This window comes from Hippopotamus amphibius, chromosome 2 (assembly GCF_030028045.1).
Source record: "Hippopotamus amphibius kiboko isolate mHipAmp2 chromosome 2, mHipAmp2.hap2, whole genome shotgun sequence".
Classification (NCBI taxonomy): domain Eukaryota; kingdom Metazoa; phylum Chordata; class Mammalia; order Artiodactyla; family Hippopotamidae; genus Hippopotamus; species Hippopotamus amphibius.
The window spans coordinates 205,374,301-205,388,052 of NC_080187.1; positions in this window are offsets into that span (position 1 = coordinate 205,374,301).

The following is a 13,752-nucleotide window of genomic DNA, read 5'->3' on the forward strand; positions in this document are numbered from 1 at the left end:
TTATCTATTCTGGACATTTCATATAAATGGAATCATGTAACACGTGGTCTTTTGTGTCTGGGTTTTTTCACTGAGCATCATGTTTCCACGTTCACCCACGTTGTGAGAATCTCTTTTACGCATGTGGGCACGTCTTCTTTCTCCAGCTACACTATAAACACCCTGAGGTCAGGGCCACCTTTCGTGTTGCTTTTCTCCAGCCCCCAACCCGGTGCCTAGGACAGTGCTAAGCACCCAAACCCCCATCGTTTCTCCTCTGGGACTTGGGGCAGTTGCTCTAGAGCTTCGCTTTTGCTGTCCTCTGTGGGCCGTGACAGCGAATGGGCAGGGGGGCAGTTCAGATCCACACAGGATCTGCCAGGAAGAGGGTCTTCAGTGTCCAAGGAGCTAGTGACCTCCTGCCCCACAACCTTGAATGGCTCACTGTTGACTACAGGACTGACCTCCAGTTCTCGGCCTGGTTTTAAAATTTTCCGGGCGGCAGGGAGTCCTCAGCCCATTCTAGCTTTGTATCAGGTCTCCCACCACCTTTCAGTCAGGGAGGTGCTTCCCCTCTGCTCAGGCTGCTCCCCTGCCCGCAGGGCCCTTCCCTCCCTCCCTGCGGCTTGCTGGAGACCCACCAGGTGGGGAGGAAGCTTGGCCCAGGAGAAGGTGGGAGGGCCTCGGTTTGATTCCTGACCTGGTCATTTAGTGGCTGAAACCTCAGACAAATTTTGAAATTTATCTTCATCCCAGTGTCCTCATCTGTGAAGCGGAGCTACCAGGAGCTACTTCACACGGGTTGTACTAAGCGTTAGAGCGGACATAGGCAAGGTGCTCGAACTGGTAGGTATTCAGTGGTTTCAGTTCTTCCCCTGTCAAATGTGGGCTCCTCTGAGGAAACATCTAACTTGTCTTTTTTTTTTTTTTTTTAATCCTTTTATTGAAATACACATGCATAAATGTACCCAAATCATAAGTATATGGTTTGATGTGATTTTCAAAACCAGAACACAGCTGTGTAACCAGATTAAGCCCCCAAAGTCCCCTCACGTTCCTTCTGGTCACTACCGCCTCCTCCCTTTCCTCTGACCGAGGGTGACCACTGTCCTGACACCACAGATGAGGGTGGTCTGCTTTATATAAATGCCATCTTACACCACGTTACCCTCACTTTTCAGGAGCCTCCCCCATTTCCAGCTTCCAGAGCACATTTCCAAGCCTCTGTTTGATCTGTGACAGTCTGTCCTGTGGGCTCCCAGAGGCAGGGGTGGGACCTCGTTTCCCTTGTGACTCTCAGTGCCACTCCTATGATTAAGTGGACAGAGAAGGCAGGAGGTCCAAGCTGATGACTGTTTTCTGGGCCCCAACCCCATGCTGAGAAAAACAAGTCTTTATTCAAAGGCAAGGCAACCCCCCAGCACACCTGACCCCAGTCACTGTGGTTTCCGAAAAGATGCATTTCCCCTTTTCTCTCTCTTTTGACCCCTGCTCCACTTCCTTCTTTTGGGGGACTTCCTCCCTCTCAGGCCAGGCCTTGTTGACCCTCTGTCAGCACCTCCTCTGAGGGCCAGGCCCTGGGCAGGGGGCCTGGGAGAGCTGCCCCCAGCTGTTTTCCATGACGCTGGGGCCAGCCTGGGCATTCTGCTTTGAGGTTTGTCTGAGCACAGGGTTGAGGGGATAAAGCCTCTGGGCAAAGCCAGTGTCAGGTCCTGTTCTAGGGTCAGCTCTTATCACCAAGAAATGAATCAGAATCTGGGGCAGGTCCCTGCAGGCCTTCCTCTGACCCTTCCCCTGTCCGCAGAGGCCCCAGGAGATGGAGCCCCACACACACTCATACATGCACAGAACCCGGGACTAATGCCAACAGCAGAGACCTTCTAAGCCTGCTTACAGCTCTGGAATGTTATGTTGTATTTATAGACATCAGCTTAATTTGTTATTATATTTGTTTCAGATTTGAACTTTGAAAGTTCATTAAGTCATTGCTTTTTTCCTTCTTTTCCTCTCTCTCTCCCTTTTCCTCCCAACCCCACCCCTACCTCCTCCCTCTCTTTCTCATTCTCTCTCGCCAGCCCCCTTTCCGTTCTGCATCCCCCCACTTCACTCCTACCCTCCTCCACCATCCCCACCACACAAAGAAGTCGAGAGCTAGCAGGGAGCTTAAAAATCCAGCCATTTTACAGACAGGAAGACTAAGGTGGAGAGAAGAGAGACCAGCTTGAGGTCACCTAGGTGTAGTGGCAAAGCCAAAGCAGAGCTCGGGTCTCCATGTGGTTGGGGCAGCTGTGAGTGGTAGAAAAACAACACTTCATCTCCTCACCAGCTGAGTGACCTTGGGCAGGTCACTTAACCTCTCTGAGCCTCGAGTCTTCATCTGTGAAATGCTAATGCCCATTTCAGTGGGGTTTTGCTGTTGCTGCTGTTGTGTTTTGAGGAGTCACGTGGTATGAGCACTTCCTTCGAAAGCTATAAAGATGATGAAGGGTGGTGGCTAGTTAGAACTCTGGCCTTTTCCTCTCCTTTGACATTTCATCTGCAAGTTATATTGAGAATACATGTTGCAAATATTTTTTTCCTCATATCTTTTAACTTTTTATAATCTTGTTTATTATATAGAAGTTTGTGATTTGAAAATAGTTAAATATGTCCATCCTCTCCTCCAAGGTTTTGTGTTTTGGGGACTTGCCTAAGGTTATAAGTGAGAAACATTTCATAAATGACAGATTCCCCAGACAAATCACAGAAAAGTAAATATGAATAGATCTTAAAACAGGGGAAAAAATCCCACAAATTCCCTGAGAATAAAAGAAATGCTGAGATGTCATTTTTTACATTATCAGATAAGCAAAAATCCTAAAGCTTGATTACACGTTATATTGGGGAAGCTGATGAGGAACAAGTACGCTTATACTTTCCTGGGAGAAGTATAACTTGGTACAATCCTTATTGAGGGCAATTTTGCAGTATTTGTGAAAATTTTAAATGTGCATACCATTTGATCCAGCAATTGTACTTCTAGCATTTTATCCTCAGATATTGCACACGTATGAAATGACATATGCATGAGATTATTCATTACAGTCTTGTTTGCAACAGCAGAGGAACAACCTAAATATCCATCATCAGGGAACTGATAAAAATGTGTTTCATTCACACAGTAGACTACCATATAACTGTAACAAAGCATGCAAAAGCTTTTTATAAGCTGATATGGGAAAGAAATCTCTAAATTGTTATGTGAAAAAAGCAAGGTGCAGGACAGCACATGTAATAGCAACACTCTCACCCCAAGAGGCAACCCAACCTCTGTGTTATGAAAGCAGATCCCACAGGTTGCTGTGGCTTGGCAACTGGGCACATGCCACCCCATCCCAAGGGTACTTAAAAATCTACAGCCAGTGGTTTGGCATCATCATACAGAGGCAGGTTAAGGACCCAACTCCCAAAGCTGAGATTATGAGAGCCACGTCTCCCCCAAGACAAGGGGCTGAGCAACATCTGGAAAGAATCCAACACAGCCCTCAGAAGCATCACATTATCTTAGCTTCCGTTAAGTCAAATGAGCAAAATCACTTGAAAGTTGAGTGGGACTGGCAATAATGACCAGAAGTTTTTCAACGGACTTGTGCAAACAAGAACAAAGGATGCCATGCATCCTTCATTAACACTGAAGAAAGGCTGAATGAGTATTGCTCACAAACCCGGTGACCCAGACTATGAAACAGTTGTAAAGTCACAATTGGAGACTGGTGATCAAAAATCAAGTGACTTTGTACAATGAGGCTCATGGTTGATATACTCATATTCCTATCAAATCAATAGCTATTGCTTATTAATATTTTCTTGTGATTTTGCTAGACTACAAAAGAATATATGGTTTATTTTGTTACTTTAATTAAAACCTATTCATTCTGCTTCTTTTGTTGAATATATACATGGCATATCTTACCTGCATGTGATAAAATAAAATATGGCTCAGATCAGTCACGTTATTGCTTTAAATGGCAACCCATCTTATTCAAAGAAGACCACAATGTGTCTTTTTCTCTTACAAAATTTATAATTACACATGTAATTCTGAAAATAAAAATCATTTAGTAAAAAGATATGCAACCATTGTGTAAAAAGGGGAAAGAATATATATCCTTATGTCTTATGATATATGTGTACTCTTACATATAATCTTATATATAGATGATTACATACATAATATTATACACACATATATAATCTCTAGATGCATTCACAAGTAACTAACAATGGTGAATACTTGCTGGGGAGTAGAGGGTTTTTCTCTATATATCTTTTTATACTTTAAAATTTTTGAACCATGAGAATTCAAATTTATCAATTCAGAAAATCAAAAAAATACAATTTTAAAGCAATGGCAGATTCCAGAAACCCAATCCAGAATATCAAATCATACTTTCAGGGATTGGGCCTATATTTTTAGAGTTCCCCAAGAACCTCTTAGGGGAATCCTGGTGTGTCACAGAAGATTCTGAGAACTGACTGAGCCTTAGATCCAGGAGTCAAGGTCCCATGGCCTACACTGCGCCACCTGGCGGTCTTATTAAGACACGATTCCAAGCATCCCTCAGAAAAATCTGTGGGGATGCCCCGCAGATGCAGATGAGGACGCAGGGTAGCAGGGTCCTGCGCCCACAGGCTGGGTGGGAGTGACGCTGGTGGACACACAGCCGGCCTTCAGGGCTGCTTGTCTGGGTCCTGGTTGGAACAAAGCACAGCTTCCAGAGTTCCGCAAACTCTGTGTCCCAAGGAGCCACCCAGACGCAGCCTGCAGGAGCACAGAGCACATGAACTTTAAAGTTAGACCTCGGTTCAAACCCTGGCTCCACCATCTACTAGCCTTGTTATCTCTCTCTCTCTCTGTTTTTAAGTTGCACCGCATGGTATGTGGGATCTCAGGTCCCTGACCAGGGATGGAAACTGTGCCCCCTGCAGTGGAAGTGCGGAGTCATAACCACTGGACTGCCAGGGCGTTCCACTACCCTTGTTATCTCATATGGCTTAATCTCTCAGGTCCTCAGTTTTTTCATCTACCAAATGGGTACATGTAGAAGTCAGATAAAGTCTTCACACAAATGTAGAACAATGCCTGCGTATAGCAGGAACTTGATAAATGTTAATTCTCTTCCCTTCAGTTACTTTTTGATGAGTTTACTCCCCTGCCCAAAAGAGAGTAGCCTGGCTTCTGGGAATTTTCTGTGGCCACAGTGCTGGAAAGGTTCAGCATTGGAATGACTGAGAAATCTGTATGCTTCTAATATTTCTAAACACTCTGCCTCCCTCTTTTGACCTTCTTGCTTCTTCTTTAAGGAATAAATTCCAGGCCTGGCTGAGGTGGGGAGGGAGCTCAGGAAGTGGCTACTGTTTCCACAAGCAAGGTCAGATCCAGGTCCAGTGACCCCCTAGGGTATGGTGGCCTGGGTGCTCCATCAAGCACTTCCTCTAGCCAAGGAGCAAGGCCCAGCCCCTGCCCTCAGAAAGTGCATAGGCTAGGAGGAGAGCTAAATACAGCAAAATTTACAGTGAATGTGCCAGGGGTGGAGGGCACTCAGACAGGCACTGAAGAAGTTACTAAGGTGGCCACTTGCTCTTTTGGGTTATGACACTTTGCAGAAGCTCCTGATAAAATGCAACTAAAGAGCCCATTAACCTGTCACCCTGTATTTCAGATACACATCTTAGCTTCCCTGCTTGGTCTTCTCAAAGATGGCAGAACCCAGCGGAGAGGAGACACTGGACTGAAAATGTCCTGTTTGAGGCTGTGGGCAGCAATGTCTAGAGAACAGGGCAAAGCAGAAGAGAAATGGGGAAATACTGAGGTCACCTGTGTCACAATTCTGCTGTGCTCTGTACCCACGGCAGCAGCGGGCCTCCAAGAAGTCAGATGCCAGGAGAACAGAATCCTGACCTTAGGCATCATCTGATTCATAGGTGAGGAAACTGAGGACCAGCAAGGGGAGGTGGTTGGCCCCATCTCATGGGAGTTAATGACCTGGAGCTTGAGCCTTTTTCTGCCCTCTGTGTGGCGGAAAGCACTTGGCCTACAGTTGAGTTAGAGTTACAAAGCCAGATAGAACTTGATTTGGACTTAAACTCTCCCTTTAGTTTATAGCTAGCTATGTGGTCTTAGAAAAGTCATTAGCTTCCCTGAGCCTTGGTTTTCCTCATCTGTAAAATGGAGACAATAGCTCTTTTTCAGGATTGTTGTGAAAACTGAAGATAATATATGTAAATCATCTGGCACAGAGCAGGCATATGACAAGCAGGACCACTATTATCATTACTTCTCCAACCCAAACTGCCCCCAGCATGGACAGGTAGGAAGAGGGCAAGCTGTGGCAGTAAGATTTCTCTGTGCTTGTGATAGTTACATGAGGGCATTACGTTCTGGTTGGTGGGGCCAGATGTGTGGAAAGCAGAATGTACCCTGTGGCCAGGCAGAGAGGCTTCCTAACTAACCCTGGCTTGCGGAGGGTGCAGGTCCAGGGTCCACCCCTAGCTCACAGGGTGGAGAGGCCCAGGAGGAGTGGCCTCTTAGTATTTAAGAGGTGTAGCCTCTCATTCACTTTAAGGTACCTGCCAACCACGGGCTTTGTAGTCACCAGAGCAGGTGCCCGAGGCAGATATACTCCAAAGAGTTTCTCTCTCTCTCTCCCTTTTACTCCAGTTTCCTCATTTATGTATTTGTTCTTATTCTTTTAATGTATGACATCAATAAGAGGCATGGCTATTGCAGCAGCAACCACTTTCTGAGCGTGATGTACTGGGCACTATCCTATTAGCTTGCATGTGTAGTTCATCCAATTTAATCCTCACAGCAGCACTGCAGGGAACATGACATTATCCCCATTTTACAAGAGGCAAAATAGGCTCAATTTCTTGATGGAAGTCACTTGGCCAAGAAGGTGTCAGAACTGGAATTCAAACCCAGAAGCCTAGCCTAACTACAAATTCAGTATTTCCAGACCTGAGGCTAGTACCTCCTGCCTGGGTGTGAAATTCTTTTCAGGGAAGAGGGGTAGATATGGGCAGGGCCTGCAGATTTTGGAGGCTACAGCAGGCCTGGCTCCTGGGCAGGTGTGGGTGCATGTTGGGAGTGGGGAGCCCCATTTAAATCCCAGAGAGTTTACTCAGGAGGCAACCCTGAAAACGTGGAGGGCATCCCAGCAGCAGAACCCAGCAGCTGGGTGAAGGGCACCACCCAACAGGCAAGGGGAAGAGATGAGGGAGACATTTGGTCCTTCTCAACATCTGTTCCCCCTCTCTTGGCAATGACCTCAGTTCCCCCTACCAGTTTTGAAGGAACTTGTCTCTGCCCCAAGCTCTGAGGCCTAAACAAATCTCTGAAATCCCTCCCGGTCTCCATTATTGGTCCACAGATGAGCACGTGGACCAGCAAGACACATAGAGAGGTTACTTGGGATCTTCAGAAAGAAGCTGCCCCACTTTTCTGAGCAAGCTTCCATGAGTAACTTTTCTATCTGGTGTTTCCACCTTAGGTCCCTGTTTTTAAAAGCTCAACTGTAGGAATTTAATGTGATCCCTTATCAAATTACCCATCACATTTTTCAGAGAAATAGAACAAATAATCCTAAAATTTATATGGAAACATAAAAGACCCAGCATTGCCAAAGCAATCATAAGGAAAAAGAACAAAGCAAGAGGCATAACCCTTCTAGACTTCAGAGAATACAACAAAGCTACAGTAATCAAAACAGCATGGTATTGGCTCAAAAGCAAACATATAGCTCAATGGAACAAAATAGAGAGCCCAGAAATAAACCCACACACCTACCATCAATTAATCTTCAACAAAGGAGGCAAGAATATACAATGGGAAAAAGACAGTCTCTTTAGCAAGTGGTGTTGGGAAAGCTGGACAGCTGCATGTAAATCAATGAGGTTTGAATGCACCCTCACACCATGCACAAAATTCAATTCAAAATGGCTTAAAGACTTAAATATAAGATGTGACACCATAAAACTCTTAGAAGAAACATAGGCAAAACGTTCTCTGCATATATCATACAAATGTCAATCTCCTAAGGCAATAGAAATAAAAGCAAAAATAAACAATTGGACCTAATCAAACTTACAAGCTTTTGCACAGCAAAGGAAACCATAAACAAAATGAAAAGACAACCTATGGACTGGGAGAAAATACTTGTAAATGATGCCACTGATAAAGGCTTAATTTTCAAAATATACAAACAGTTCATACAACTCAACAACAAAAAAAACAACCCAATTGAAAAATGGGCAGAAGACCCTAATAGACATTTCTCCAAAGAAGACATACAGATGGACAACAGGCACATGAAAAGATGCTCAACCTTCCTAATTATTAGGGAAATGCAAATCAAAACTACAATGAGGAGACTTCTCAGGTGGCACAGTGGTTAAGAATCTGCCTGCCAATGCAGGGGACACGGGATCAATCCCTGCCCCAGGAATATCCAACATGCCATGGAGCCTGTCAGCCACAACTATTGAGCCCATGTGCCACAACTACTGAAGCCCAAGTGCCTAGAGCCCATGTTCCACAACAAGAGAAGCTACCAAGAGGAGCCCACACACCACAATGAGGAGTAGCCCCTGCTCGCCGCAACTAGAGAAAGCCCGTGTGCAGCAACGAAGACCCTACACAGCCAATAAATAAATAAATAAATAAATAAATAAATTTATTTAAAAAAAAACAACTACGATGAGGTACCACCTCACACCAGTCAGAATGGCCATCATTAACAAGTCTGCAAATAACAAATGCTGGAGAGGGTATGGAGAAAAGGGAACCCTCTTACACTGTTGATGGGAATGTAAATTGGTGCAGCCACTATGGAAAACAGTATGAAGCATCCTCAGAAAGCTAAAAATAGAACTACTATATGATGCAGCAATCCCACTCCTGGGCATATATCTGGAGAAAACCATAATTCAAAAAGATGCATGCACCCCAATATTCATTGCAGCCCTATGTACAATAGCCAGGATATGGAAGCAACCTCAGCGTCTATCAACACAGAGGATGGATAAAGAAGATGTGGTACATATATACAATGGCATATTACTCAGCCATAAAAGAGAATGAAATAATGCCATTTGCAGCAACATGGATGGCCTTAGAGATTATTAAACTAAGTGAAATAGGTCAGAAAGAGAAAGACAAATACCATATGATATTGCTTATATGTGGAATCTAAAATATGACACAAATGAACCTATCTATGAAACAGAAACAGACTCGTAGACACAAAGAACAGACTTGTGGTTGCCAAGGGGAAGGGAGATGGGGGAGGGATACATTGTGAGTTTGGGGTTAGCAGATGCAAACTATTGTGTAGAGAATGGATAAACAAGGTTCTCCTGTGTGGCACAGGAAACTATACTCAATATCCTATGCAGTAAACTGCATATATTTAAAGTGTAAAAAAAAAAAAAAATCCTATGATAAGCCACAATGGAAAAGAATATAAAAAAAGAATGTATATATGCATAACTGAATCACTTTGCTGCACAACAAAAATTGACAAAACACTGTATTATAAATCAACTATTTTTCAATTAAAAAAAAACGCAACTGTAGGAAAATTAGAAGGTCACAGGGTCTGCAGTTCCCCACCCCCACCCAGTGGCCTCTGGCCAAAGTGGCGAGAACCCAGTGGAGACCAGACTAGTGGAGTAACAGACACCACAGCCGCTCCCCCGACTCCTGACCCGGAAGAGTCAGCCAGGCAACCAGGCCAGGGCACTGGGTATTTTCAGCCTCCAGCAGCATATGCAGGGGCTGGGAGGCCTCAGCCATACTGTGTTCCACGTGACCCCGGCACCAGGCCCCATGGCCGTGGGGTGCCGGCCTTGTGCCCTGGTGCCCGTCTCCCTTTTGGCTGCTCCCCAGAGCCGGACGGGGGCAGAGGCCTGGGGGATGGGCTTATGCCCATGGGCACCAGAAACGGTAGCAAGAGGCACTGGCAGCTTTAGCTGCCACCAAAGTGCTCAAGAGCTGGCTTTGGGCCGCTCAGCAACCCACCCTCAGCCTCCGCTCTGTGAAGATCCTGAGCAGTGCTTCTTTCTGGGCACCCTGTCCGGGGCCGGGTGACCAACCCTCCCCGTTTGCCCTGGATGCTCCCGGTTTTAGCGCTGAAAGTCCCGCGTCCCGCGAAACCCCTCCGTCCTGGGCAAGCTGAAACAGTTGTTGACGATCTCCTACCTTCCTCCAGCTGTGACTCCTCTCTGAAGATGCAGAAACTAAGGCCCAGGAAAGGGAAGCTTGCCGACATTCATGAAGCTAGAGGTGAGGGGCTGGCAATGGAGCCCAAATCCATCTACCTCTGCCTGCCGCCCCCTCCCCGGGGCAGGCTCCTTCCTGCCTCACTTAGGTGATTCTAACAGCCCCTAACTGCTCTCCCTCCTCCAGACTCCACCCACCTCACCTGTCTCTCCCTGGGCTTTCAGGGTTGGGTTTCTAAAGCAGTGCATCAGAATCACCTGGAGGCCTTTGTTAGAGCAGTTGGGCCCCAGCCCCAGAGCTTCTGATTCAGCAGGTCTGGGGTGGAGCTTGAGAATCTGCATTTCTAAAAAGTCCCAAGTGATGCTGATGCTGCTGGGCGGGGAACACACTTGGGGAGTCACGGATGTCAACCACAGCTCTGATAAAGTCTCGCCAAGCCTTCCCGGTGGTTCACTAAATAAAAGCCGGGGCCCGGGTTCAAGCCCCTCTGTGATTCAGCCCCCATCTCCCCCACAGCTCCCCTCCACACCAGGTCCCCACCTTGCCAGGCTACCCCGCATCCTGCCAGGTGACTCCACATCCTCAGGAGAGCCTCTGCTCCCTCCTGCCTCTGTGTCTTCACTCAAGCTTTTCCTGGCCTGGACTCCACGGCCCCTCCACATACACCAATCCTCTTATCCTTTAAGCCTGTTTCAAATGCCACCTCCTCCGGATGCCTCCTGGGGCCCCATCATCAGTCAGGACAAAGGGCCCCTCCCTCAGCTTGCAGCTTAGCCCCTATTTCATCCTGCCCTGTGTAATAGCTGTCCTTGTCACTGGTCTGTGGATTCCTTGAGTACACAGACTGTCTTTTTCATCTTTGTCTACATATTTGGTAAATGGATGTGACCCCAGAAGACAGAACCAGGACAACAGCCGGATCTTCAGGGAGGCAGATTTGAACTCAACCTGAGAAAACCTTGTAACGACGTGAACAGTTTGACACCAACTCTTGAGGGTCCTGCCAGGAGATCATGAGCTCCTTGTCACCTCTGGGCATCTTCAGTGGCATTGGATGGGCATCTACAAAGTTGCCGAAGTCCCTGGTTAGGCAGGTGCTGACCACGCCACCTCCTTCTCAGGCCCCTCTCTCCCCAGGAGAACCTGATCCCCACCAAACCCGATCCCCACCAAACCCACTGCCCTGCAGTCCAGACCCACGGGCTGGCTGTACCTTGCCAAAGGCCAGTGATGGTAGACAGGCATGAATTTTTGTCAGTGGCCTTCACTGTCTAAAAACAAGAAGTGACCGGTGGTGAGGCCCCTGCTCTGGGCCAGCCCTCTCCCTCCTTTGAACACCGCCTCCTCAGAAGGACCAGCCTCTCCTGGATGCACCCACACCCTTTTCCCTCACGTCATCCACACCTGTGCCTCCAGCCTCATGGGCTACAGAAAGCAGCCGATTTCTGGGTAAGCTAAATACCTGTGGGTTCATCCCCCCAGCCTGGGCTCCTTGGGAACAAGTGCCCAGCTGCACTCCAGACACGTGTAAATTCTCGGAAGGTGTGTTTACCTCCCCTGCCCTGCCAGGTCCACACCACAAATGCCCTCTTGCCCTCCGTCATCTGCTCTTGGAAAAGAACCTGTGAAATCCATTCCAGTCAAGACGCCCATGACTGAGGCTTCCTGCCCCTGCCAACCCTGGGGGAACTTTTACTGTTTCTATCAGACAAGCTTGGAAGACTCATTTGACTGCCTTGCGGCTAGGCATACTGTTGCGGTGGTTTCTGTTTATTTGTTGCTCGGTTGAATCAGGGAGGGAAGAGAAGGATTTTCCAGAGTCCAGACTCATGGCCTGGTGGGGCCTCCCAGGGTCAGCACGAAGAGTTTGGTGAGGTCTGCAGGTTGTATCACTCAAGACCATCTGCCCTGGCTTCCTCCTCCACCAGGAAGTGTCCGTCCATCAGTTTCAAAGCTAGCAGCTTGGTTATTGGAACGGCCTGAGAGAGTCGTGACCCGAGGCACCCAGCTGGGGAACACCCAGGTCTCAGCTTGCCTCCTGCCAACCTCCAGCTCTCCAGCGCATTCTCATTTCCACTTCTTCCTGGGGCTGGCTGAGGTCATGACCTTCTGAAAGAATGCAGGGACAGCCAGCCCGTCTGAAATTTCCCCTCCGTGTGTGTGAAAGGAGATATGTCCAACTGTGAACACATAGATCCCACATCCTTATGACTCAGCAGATGCGGCTGTCCTCAACTCCGTCCCCTGGAATGTCAAATAGACCAACCTCGGAGGTCTGATAGCATGAGAACAGAGGCTACAAAGCCTGGGGCAGAGGCATCGTCCCCATGAGTCCTTTTGGACAATACCCAGACACCCAGATACACCCACACAGAGACAGAGCCGACACTCAGACACCCACACACACAGTCAGATGAGCACACAGAAACAGAGAGAAAACTCAGATACACCTGTGATGCGCGCACGCACGCGCACCCACACATCCAAGCGTACCCACAGAGACAGACGCACACATGCAGATACCTTCAAACACACACACACTCCTCCAAAGGACTCAGCCAGAGCCTGACCTGTCATCCCTGCCTGACCTTGAACACCTCTTCCAACCCCAAGGCCGCTGGCTCTCTGGCAGGGCCCTCTGGGTCTCTGACCTGGAATCAGGGTCACAATGGCTAGAGATGGGGGAAAATGGTAAACTCTGAATCCATCACACTACTCATTCAACACCCAGAGAAGAAGTTTTACTCTTTCATGTGGTGACTTTCGTAAGTTCAGCCATGGGACGGCAGAAGGACAAGCAAACAGAACACTAACCCATACTTTCTTCCCCCTTCTCTCACCAGAAGCTTACTCATCCCGCGAGGCCAGACGAAAGTCTGACCCATCTTTGGCCTATTCGCACCAATTGTATTAAACCGAGTACGCCCCGGGGGACAGGAATGCTGGAAGAGGGTGGCTGCCGGGCGCCTGGCCCTGAGGGCTCTGTTTCGACTTCTTGCCAGTGTGAGGTCCCGCACCTTTCCTCACTGTTTTGGATCCACCAAGGAAAAGTGAGCCACTCATTAATTCATAAATACTTACTGAACGCCCACAGGCACTGTACACAGAACAGCAAACAGAGAGACCCAGGCCTGCTCTCACAGACCTTATGCCCCCAAGAGGAGGCAGACATCAAAAACTCAGATAATTCTTAAAGGAAATATCTGTTACAGGCTGAACTGCGTCTTCTACCTCCCCCACAAACTCATATGTTGAAGTCCTCATCCCCAGTACCTCAGAATGGGACTGTATTTGGAGATATGGCCTTTAAAGAAGTGTGGGCCCTAATCCCGTATGACTGGTGTCCTTGTAAGAAGAGGAAATACACACACACAAAGAGACACCAGGGAGGCTGTGCCCAGAGGAGTAACCATGTGAAGAGGCAGCAAGAGGACGGCTGTCTGCAAGCCAAGGAGAGGTGTCCCAGAGGAAACCAACCTTACTGGCACCTTGATCTTGGACTTCCAGCCTCT